Source organism: Schistocerca gregaria, chromosome 4, assembly GCF_023897955.1.
Source record: "Schistocerca gregaria isolate iqSchGreg1 chromosome 4, iqSchGreg1.2, whole genome shotgun sequence".
NCBI classification, from domain to species: Eukaryota; Metazoa; Arthropoda; class Insecta; order Orthoptera; family Acrididae; genus Schistocerca; species Schistocerca gregaria.
The window spans coordinates 438807847-438814922 of record NC_064923.1 but is presented as its reverse complement, the minus strand read 5'-3'; the positions used below and the strand labels follow the sequence as shown (position 1 = coordinate 438814922).

Below are 7076 nucleotides of genomic sequence, written 5' to 3'. Positions count from 1 at the left end.
TGAATTTGAGCCAAGTGAGCCTGGTACGAAAATAGACGAGTCGAAAGTTATAAGCGAAAATACTTCTGACGCCCCCGACAGTGGATCTCTTCTGCCGCAAGCTCTTTCTTTTCCATATTTTAGGAGGGGGTAGTATGGAACAAGACAAGAAAAAATTGTCTAGTAATCATTGTTCTAAAATTCACACCTTACAAAATATGACCACTTGTTCAGTAAAAGAGATGCGTTACACCGTTTGCAAAGATTGTAATGGTACTTGAATTACATAACCATTACGGCACCTCAACTCAACCTCTAGTTGTAAAGTAGTTGACATATTTCTGAGACAACATTCAGATTTGATTTCATTAATATAGAGGTAATTTGAGACATCGATATGTTTGTATTGCAATGATATTATTCTTATGTGTATTCTTTCTTTTGTCGCTATGATCTTTATCATACTTGTAACTCTGATCTTTGGGCGCGTAAGCGATTGTTAGTTAGTTAGAGAGTCGTAGCTTGAAAAAGTCAAGTCTGGGACGTCATCCAGAATGAGATTTTCACTCTGCAGCGGAGTGTGCGCTGATATGAAACTTCCTGGCAGATTAAAACTGTGTGCCCGACCGAGACTCGAACTCGGGACCTTTGCCTTTCGCGGGCAAGTGCTCTACCAACTGAGCTACCGAAGCACGACTCACGTCCGGTACTCACAGCTTTACTTCTGCCAGTATCCGTCTCCTACCTTCCAAACTTTACAGAAGCTCTTCTGCGAAACTTGCAGAACTAGCACTCCTGAAAGAAAGGATATGGGGAGACATGGCTTAGCCACAGCCTGGGGGATGTTTCCAGAATGAGATTTTCACTCTGCAGCGGAGTGTGCGCTGATATGAAACTTCCTGGCAGATTAAAACTGTGTGCCCGACCGAGACTCGAACTCGGGACCTTTGCCTTTCGCGGGCAAGTGCTCTACCAACTGAGCTACCGAAGCACGACTCACGTCCGGTACTCACAGCTTTACTTCTGCCAGTATCCGTCTCCTACCTTCCAAACTTTACAGAAGCTCTTCTGCGAAACTTGCAGAACTAGCACTCCTGAAAGAAAGGATATTGCGGAGACATGGCTTAGCCACAGCCTGGGGGATGTTTCCAGAATGAGATTTTCACTCTGCAGCGGAGTGTGCGCTGATATGAAACTTCCTGGCAGATTAAAACTGTGTGCCCGACCGAGACTCGAACTCGGGACCTTTGCCTTTCGCGGGCAAGTGCTCTACCAACTGAGCTACCGAAGCACGACTCACGTCCGGTACTCACAGCTTTACTTCTGCCAGTATCCGTCTCCTACCTTCCAAACTTTACAGAAGCTCTTCTGCGAAACTTGCAGAACTAGCACTCCTGAAAGAAAGGATATAGCGGAGACATGGCTTAGCCACAGCCTGGGGGATGTTTCCAGAATGAGATTTTCACTCTGCAGCGGAGTGTGCGCTGATATGAAACTTCCTGGCAGATTAAAACTGTGTGCCCGACCGAGACTCGAACTCGGGACCTTTGCCTTTCGCGGGCAAGTGCTCTACCAACTGAGCTACCGAAGCACGACTCACGTCCGGTACTCACAGCTTTACTTCTGCCAGTATCCGTCTCCTACCTTCCAAACTTTACAGAAGCTCTTCTGCGAAACTTGCAGAACTAGCACTCCTGAAAGAAAGGATATTGCGGAGACATGGCTTAGCCACAGCCTGGGGGATGTTTCCAGAATGAGATTTTCACTCTGCAGCGGAGTGTGCGCTGATATGAAACTTCCTGGCAGATTAAAACTGTGTGCCCGACCGAGACTCGAACTCGGGACCTTTGCCTTTCGCGGGCAAGTGCTCTACCAACTGAGCTACCGAAGCACGACTCACGTCCGGTACTCACAGCTTTACTTCTGCCAGTATCCGTCTCCTACCTTCCAAACTTTACAGAAGCTCTTCTGCGAAACTTGCAGAACTAGCACTCCTGAAAGAAAGGATATTGCGGAGACATGGCTTAGCCACAGCCTGGGGGATGTTTCAAGAATGAGATTTTCACTCTGCAGCGGAGTGTGCGCTGATATGAAACTTCCTGGCAGATTAAAACTGTGTGCCCGACCGAGACTCGAACTCGGGACCTTTGCCTTTCGCGGGCAAGTGCTCTACCAACTGAGCTACCGAAGCACGACTCACGTCCGGTACTCACAGCTTTACTTCTGCCAGTATCCGTCTCCTACCTTCCAAACTTTACAGAAGCTCTTCTGCGAAACTTGCAGAACTAGCACTCCTGAAAGAAAGGATATAGCGGAGACATGGCTTAGCCACAGCCTGGGGGATGTTTCCAGAATGAGATTTTCACTCTGCAGCGGAGTGTGCGCTGATATGAAACTTCCTGGCAGATTAAAACTGTGTGCCCGACCGAGACTCGAACTCGGGACCTTTGCCTTTCGCGGGCAAGTGCTCTACCAACTGAGCTACCGAAGCACGACTCACGTCCGGTACTCACAGCTTTACTTCTGCCAGTATCCGTCTCCTACCTTCCAAACTTTACAGAAGCTCTTCTGCGAAACTTGCAGAACTAGCACTCCTGAAAGAAAGGATATTGCGGAGACATGGCTTAGCCACAGCCTGGGGGATGTTTCCAGAATGAGATTTTCACTCTGCAGCGGAGTGTGCGCTGATATGAAACTTCCTGGCAGATTAAAACTGTGTGCCCGACCGAGACTCGAACTCGGGACCTTTGCCTTTCGCGGGCAAGTGCTCTACCAACTGAGCTACCGAAGCACGACTCACGTCCGGTACTCACAGCTTTACTTCTGCCAGTATCCGTCTCCTACCTTCCAAACTTTACAGAAGCTCTTCTGCGAAACTTGCAGAACTAGCACTCCTGAAAGAAAGGATATTGCGGAGACATGGCTTAGCCACAGCCTGGGGGATGTTTCCAGAATGAGATTTTCACTCTGCAGCGGAGTGTGCGCTGATATGAAACTTCCTGGCAGATTAAAACTGTGTGCCCGACCGAGACTCGAACTCGGGACCTTTGCCTTTCGCGGGCAAGTGCTCTACCAACTGAGCTACCGAAGCACGACTCACGTCCGGTACTCACAGCTTTACTTCTGCCAGTATCCGTCTCCTACCTTCCAAACTTTACAGAAGCTCTTCTGCGAAACTTGCAGAACTAGCACTCCTGAAAGAAAGGATATTGCGGAGACATGGCTTAGCCACAGCCTGGGGGATGTTTCAAGAATGAGATTTTCACTCTGCAGCGGAGTGTGCGCTGATATGAAACTTCCTGGCAGATTAAAACTGTGTGCCCGACCGAGACTCGAACTCGGGACCTTTGCCTTTCGCGGGCAAGTGCTCTACCAACTGAGCTACCGAAGCACGACTCACGTCCGGTACTCACAGCTTTACTTCTGCCAGTATCCGTCTCCTACCTTCCAAACTTTACAGAAGCTCTTCTGCGAAACTTGCAGAACTAGCACTCCTGAAAGAAAGGATATAGCGGAGACATGGCTTAGCCACAGCCTGGGGGATGTTTCCAGAATGAGATTTTCACTCTGCAGCGGAGTGTGCGCTGATATGAAACTTCCTGGCAGATTAAAACTGTGTGCCCGACCGAGACTCGAACTCGGGACCTTTGCCTTTCGCGGGCAAGTGCTCTACCAACTGAGCTACCGAAGCACGACTCACGTCCGGTACTCACAGCTTTACTTCTGCCAGTATCCGTCTCCTACCTTCCAAACTTTACAGAAGCTCTTCTGCGAAACTTGCAGAACTAGCACTCCTGAAAGAAAGGATATTGCGGAGACATGGCTTAGCCACAGCCTGGGGGATGTTTCCAGAATGAGATTTTCACTCTGCAGCGGAGTGTGCGCTGATATGAAACTTCCTGGCAGATTAAAACTGTGTGCCCGACCGAGACTCGAACTCGGGACCTTTGCCTTTCGCGGGCAAGTGCTCTACCAACTGAGCTACCGAAGCACGACTCACGTCCGGTACTCACAGCTTTACTTCTGCCAGTATCCGTCTCCTACCTTCCAAACTTTACAGAAGCTCTTCTGCGAAACTTGCAGAACTAGCACTCCTGAAAGAAAGGATATTGCGGAGACATGGCTTAGCCACAGCCTGGGGGATGTTTCCAGAATGAGATTTTCACTCTGCAGCGGAGTGTGCGCTGATATGAAACTTCCTGGCAGATTAAAACTGTGTGCCCGACCGAGACTCGAACTCGGGACCTTTGCCTTTCGCGGGCAAGTGCTCTACCAACTGAGCTACCGAAGCACGACTCACGTCCGGTACTCACAGCTTTACTTCTGCCAGTATCCGTCTCCTACCTTCCAAACTTTACAGAAGCTCTTCTGCGAAACTTGCAGAACTAGCACTCCTGAAAGAAAGGATATTGCGGAGACATGGCTTAGCCACAGCCTGGGGGATGTTTCCAGAATGAGATTTTCACTCTGCAGCGGAGTGTGCGCTGATATGAAACTTCCTGGCAGATTAAAACTGTGTGCCCGACCGAGACTCGAACTCGGGACCTTTGCCTTTCGCGGGCAAGTGCTCTACCAACTGAGCTACCGAAGCACGACTCACGTCCGGTACTCACAGCTTTACTTCTGCCAGTATCCGTCTCCTACCTTCCAAACTTTACAGAAGCTCTTCTGCGAAACTTGCAGAACTAGCACTCCTGAAAGAAAGGATATTGCGGAGACATGGCTTAGCCACAGCCTGGGGGATGTTTCAAGAATGAGATTTTCACTCTGCAGCGGAGTGTGCGCTGATATGAAACTTCCTGGCAGATTAAAACTGTGTGCCCGACCGAGACTCGAACTCGGGACCTTTGCCTTTCGCGGGCAAGTGCTCTACCAACTGAGCTACCGAAGCACGACTCACGTCCGGTACTCACAGCTTTACTTCTGCCAGTATCCGTCTCCTACCTTCCAAACTTTACAGAAGCTCTTCTGCGAAACTTGCAGAACTAGCACTCCTGAAAGAAAGGATATAGCGGAGACATGGCTTAGCCACAGCCTGGGGGATGTTTCCAGAATGAGATTTTCACTCTGCAGCGGAGTGTGCGCTGATATGAAACTTCCTGGCAGATTAAAACTGTGTGCCCGACCGAGACTCGAACTCGGGACCTTTGCCTTTCGCGGGCAAGTGCTCTACCAACTGAGCTACCGAAGCACGACTCACGTCCGGTACTCACAGCTTTACTTCTGCCAGTATCCGTCTCCTACCTTCCAAACTTTACAGAAGCTCTTCTGCGAAACTTGCAGAACTAGCACTCCTGAAAGAAAGGATATTGCGGAGACATGGCTTAGCCACAGCCTGGGGGATGTTTCCAGAATGAGATTTTCACTCTGCAGCGGAGTGTGCGCTGATATGAAACTTCCTGGCAGATTAAAACTGTGTGCCCGACCGAGACTCGAACTCGGGACCTTTGCCTTTCGCGGGCAAGTGCTCTACCAACTGAGCTACCGAAGCACGACTCACGTCCGGTACTCACAGCTTTACTTCTGCCAGTATCCGTCTCCTACCTTCCAAACTTTACAGAAGCTCTTCTGCGAAACTTGCAGAACTAGCACTCTTTCAGGAGTGCTAGTTCTGCAAGTTTCGCAGAAGAGCTTCTGTAAAGTTTGGAAGGTAGGAGACGGATACTGGCAGAAGTAAAGCTGTGAGTACCGGACGTGAGTCGTGCTTCGGTAGCTCAGTTGGTAGAGCACTTGCCCGCGAAAGGCAAAGGTCCCGAGTTCGAGTCTCGGTCGGGCACACAGTTTTAATCTGCCAGGAAGTTTCTGGGACGTCATATTGGAAAGACACATATTGTAGTCAGCTTATTAAATGTGAACTTTAACAGTGAGGAAGATGTTTTCAAGTATGTTTTGTATTGTGAAGTGATGTTTTGTGTGTTATGTGATATTGCAGCAAAAGTAATAAAAAAGAAGTGTAACTTAAATTAGGAGTGCTGATTACTTTTTTACATCACCATTGTCCTGCAAAAGTGTAATCTTCGAGAATGGTTTGTGAAGCGAATCTACAAAACTTTTGAATATCGCAGAATAAAACCTAGGCCTCTTTGCATCCGAGCTTGGAATCAGCACCACCTAGATTTTCGACGATTGAGCCATGATTTTACGAGACCAGCGTGGGAAACAGGAAAATATGAGTGCCTAGTTTATTGATTATTACATGAAATGACTTTATTAATTGTGCCCTAATGACACCTATCACATAATAACTTTGTTGTTGCCCGAAAAATGCAGTATTTAGCAGCGTGAGCAACACCACAATCATTATTAAATTTTGACCTTTGTTGTGGTAGGGTTGTTAGAAGACGAACAAGGTATGCACTTTACAGTCCATGTTTCCTGGACGAGTTTTTTTCCTTGTTTAGTACAGAGAAGTACCTCTCAAAATACGCGAAGCGAAGACCTTGCTTTGGAAAAGGTTCTCTGTCAGAAGTATCAGAATGATTTGTTATAGCTTCCTTGTCGGTGCTTTCAGGACCAGGGTCACTTGCCTAAGATTTACACATTTACCCTTCTCCATCGTCTCTGAAAGCTTGTAACGTCATCATGCATATCTACATAATTAGGCACTGCGCACTGCATAACACTAAGATGCACGAACAACTTGGTAACTATGCGTTTCCGGACTCATGTTGACATAGCCTTTTTTCTTGTTGTATGAGGAATCCATTCCTAAAGTTTCGTCACCGAATTTTCGAACACACTGTATTTAATACACGTCGGACAGTACTTTCAAAGAACCTTCACTGTTGCGCGATCTCGTTGGTACCCATGTTCACTCGCGAAATCGACTAATAACTGCCTCTGGATTTTTGAAGACCAATATTCCTTCAGGATTGTGTCACAAAACGCTTTCAGATTATCAGAACCATTTGAAATGTCACCTACATTGCGCTCTGTTTCTGTTTTATATGCCCAAGGATGACAGTAATTTGTTCCTTTGATGGCCAAGATACTACCAACGTATCCATAAATTTCTATATGAAAAATTTGGGGAACGTTATCTTGAGGAACAAAAAATTAAATATGTGAGGTCTACTGAAGGCCACATCAGCTGAAGA

The 7076-nt window shown here is 47.6% G+C and overlaps 18 non-coding genes across 18 annotated transcripts; 1 reads left to right on the top strand and 17 right to left on the bottom strand.

Moving 5' to 3' along the window:
* Positions 1-597: 597 nt before the first annotated feature.
* Positions 598-672, bottom strand: Trnas-cga (transfer RNA serine (anticodon CGA)). Its single transcript has one exon. It is a non-coding gene; the product is annotated as a tRNA-Ser (tRNA).
* A 224-nt stretch (positions 673-896) lies between these two features.
* On the bottom strand, positions 897-971 carry Trnas-cga (transfer RNA serine (anticodon CGA)). Its single transcript has one exon. It is a non-coding gene; the product is annotated as a tRNA-Ser (tRNA).
* Positions 972-1196: 225 nt separating this feature from the next.
* Trnas-cga (transfer RNA serine (anticodon CGA)) lies at positions 1197-1271 on the bottom strand. Its single transcript has one exon. It is a non-coding gene; the product is annotated as a tRNA-Ser (tRNA).
* A 225-nt stretch (positions 1272-1496) lies between these two features.
* Positions 1497-1571, bottom strand: Trnas-cga (transfer RNA serine (anticodon CGA)). The gene has a single exon. It is a non-coding gene; the product is annotated as a tRNA-Ser (tRNA).
* Positions 1572-1796: 225 nt separating this feature from the next.
* On the bottom strand, positions 1797-1871 carry Trnas-cga (transfer RNA serine (anticodon CGA)). Its single transcript has one exon. It is a non-coding gene; the product is annotated as a tRNA-Ser (tRNA).
* A 225-nt stretch (positions 1872-2096) lies between these two features.
* Trnas-cga (transfer RNA serine (anticodon CGA)) lies at positions 2097-2171 on the bottom strand. The gene has a single exon. It is a non-coding gene; the product is annotated as a tRNA-Ser (tRNA).
* Positions 2172-2396: 225 nt separating this feature from the next.
* On the bottom strand, positions 2397-2471 carry Trnas-cga (transfer RNA serine (anticodon CGA)). The gene has a single exon. It is a non-coding gene; the product is annotated as a tRNA-Ser (tRNA).
* Positions 2472-2696: 225 nt separating this feature from the next.
* Positions 2697-2771, bottom strand: Trnas-cga (transfer RNA serine (anticodon CGA)). Its single transcript has one exon. It is a non-coding gene; the product is annotated as a tRNA-Ser (tRNA).
* Positions 2772-2996: 225 nt separating this feature from the next.
* Positions 2997-3071, bottom strand: Trnas-cga (transfer RNA serine (anticodon CGA)). Its single transcript has one exon. It is a non-coding gene; the product is annotated as a tRNA-Ser (tRNA).
* A 225-nt stretch (positions 3072-3296) lies between these two features.
* On the bottom strand, positions 3297-3371 carry Trnas-cga (transfer RNA serine (anticodon CGA)). The gene has a single exon. It is a non-coding gene; the product is annotated as a tRNA-Ser (tRNA).
* Positions 3372-3596: 225 nt separating this feature from the next.
* Positions 3597-3671, bottom strand: Trnas-cga (transfer RNA serine (anticodon CGA)). The gene has a single exon. It is a non-coding gene; the product is annotated as a tRNA-Ser (tRNA).
* Positions 3672-3896: 225 nt separating this feature from the next.
* Positions 3897-3971, bottom strand: Trnas-cga (transfer RNA serine (anticodon CGA)). Its single transcript has one exon. It is a non-coding gene; the product is annotated as a tRNA-Ser (tRNA).
* A 225-nt stretch (positions 3972-4196) lies between these two features.
* Trnas-cga (transfer RNA serine (anticodon CGA)) lies at positions 4197-4271 on the bottom strand. The gene has a single exon. It is a non-coding gene; the product is annotated as a tRNA-Ser (tRNA).
* Positions 4272-4496: 225 nt separating this feature from the next.
* On the bottom strand, positions 4497-4571 carry Trnas-cga (transfer RNA serine (anticodon CGA)). Its single transcript has one exon. It is a non-coding gene; the product is annotated as a tRNA-Ser (tRNA).
* A 225-nt stretch (positions 4572-4796) lies between these two features.
* Positions 4797-4871, bottom strand: Trnas-cga (transfer RNA serine (anticodon CGA)). The gene has a single exon. It is a non-coding gene; the product is annotated as a tRNA-Ser (tRNA).
* Positions 4872-5096: 225 nt separating this feature from the next.
* Trnas-cga (transfer RNA serine (anticodon CGA)) lies at positions 5097-5171 on the bottom strand. The gene has a single exon. It is a non-coding gene; the product is annotated as a tRNA-Ser (tRNA).
* Positions 5172-5396: 225 nt separating this feature from the next.
* Trnas-cga (transfer RNA serine (anticodon CGA)) lies at positions 5397-5471 on the bottom strand. Its single transcript has one exon. It is a non-coding gene; the product is annotated as a tRNA-Ser (tRNA).
* A 210-nt stretch (positions 5472-5681) lies between these two features.
* On the top strand, positions 5682-5756 carry Trnas-cga (transfer RNA serine (anticodon CGA)). Its single transcript has one exon. It is a non-coding gene; the product is annotated as a tRNA-Ser (tRNA).
* Positions 5757-7076: the final 1320 nt, after the last annotated feature.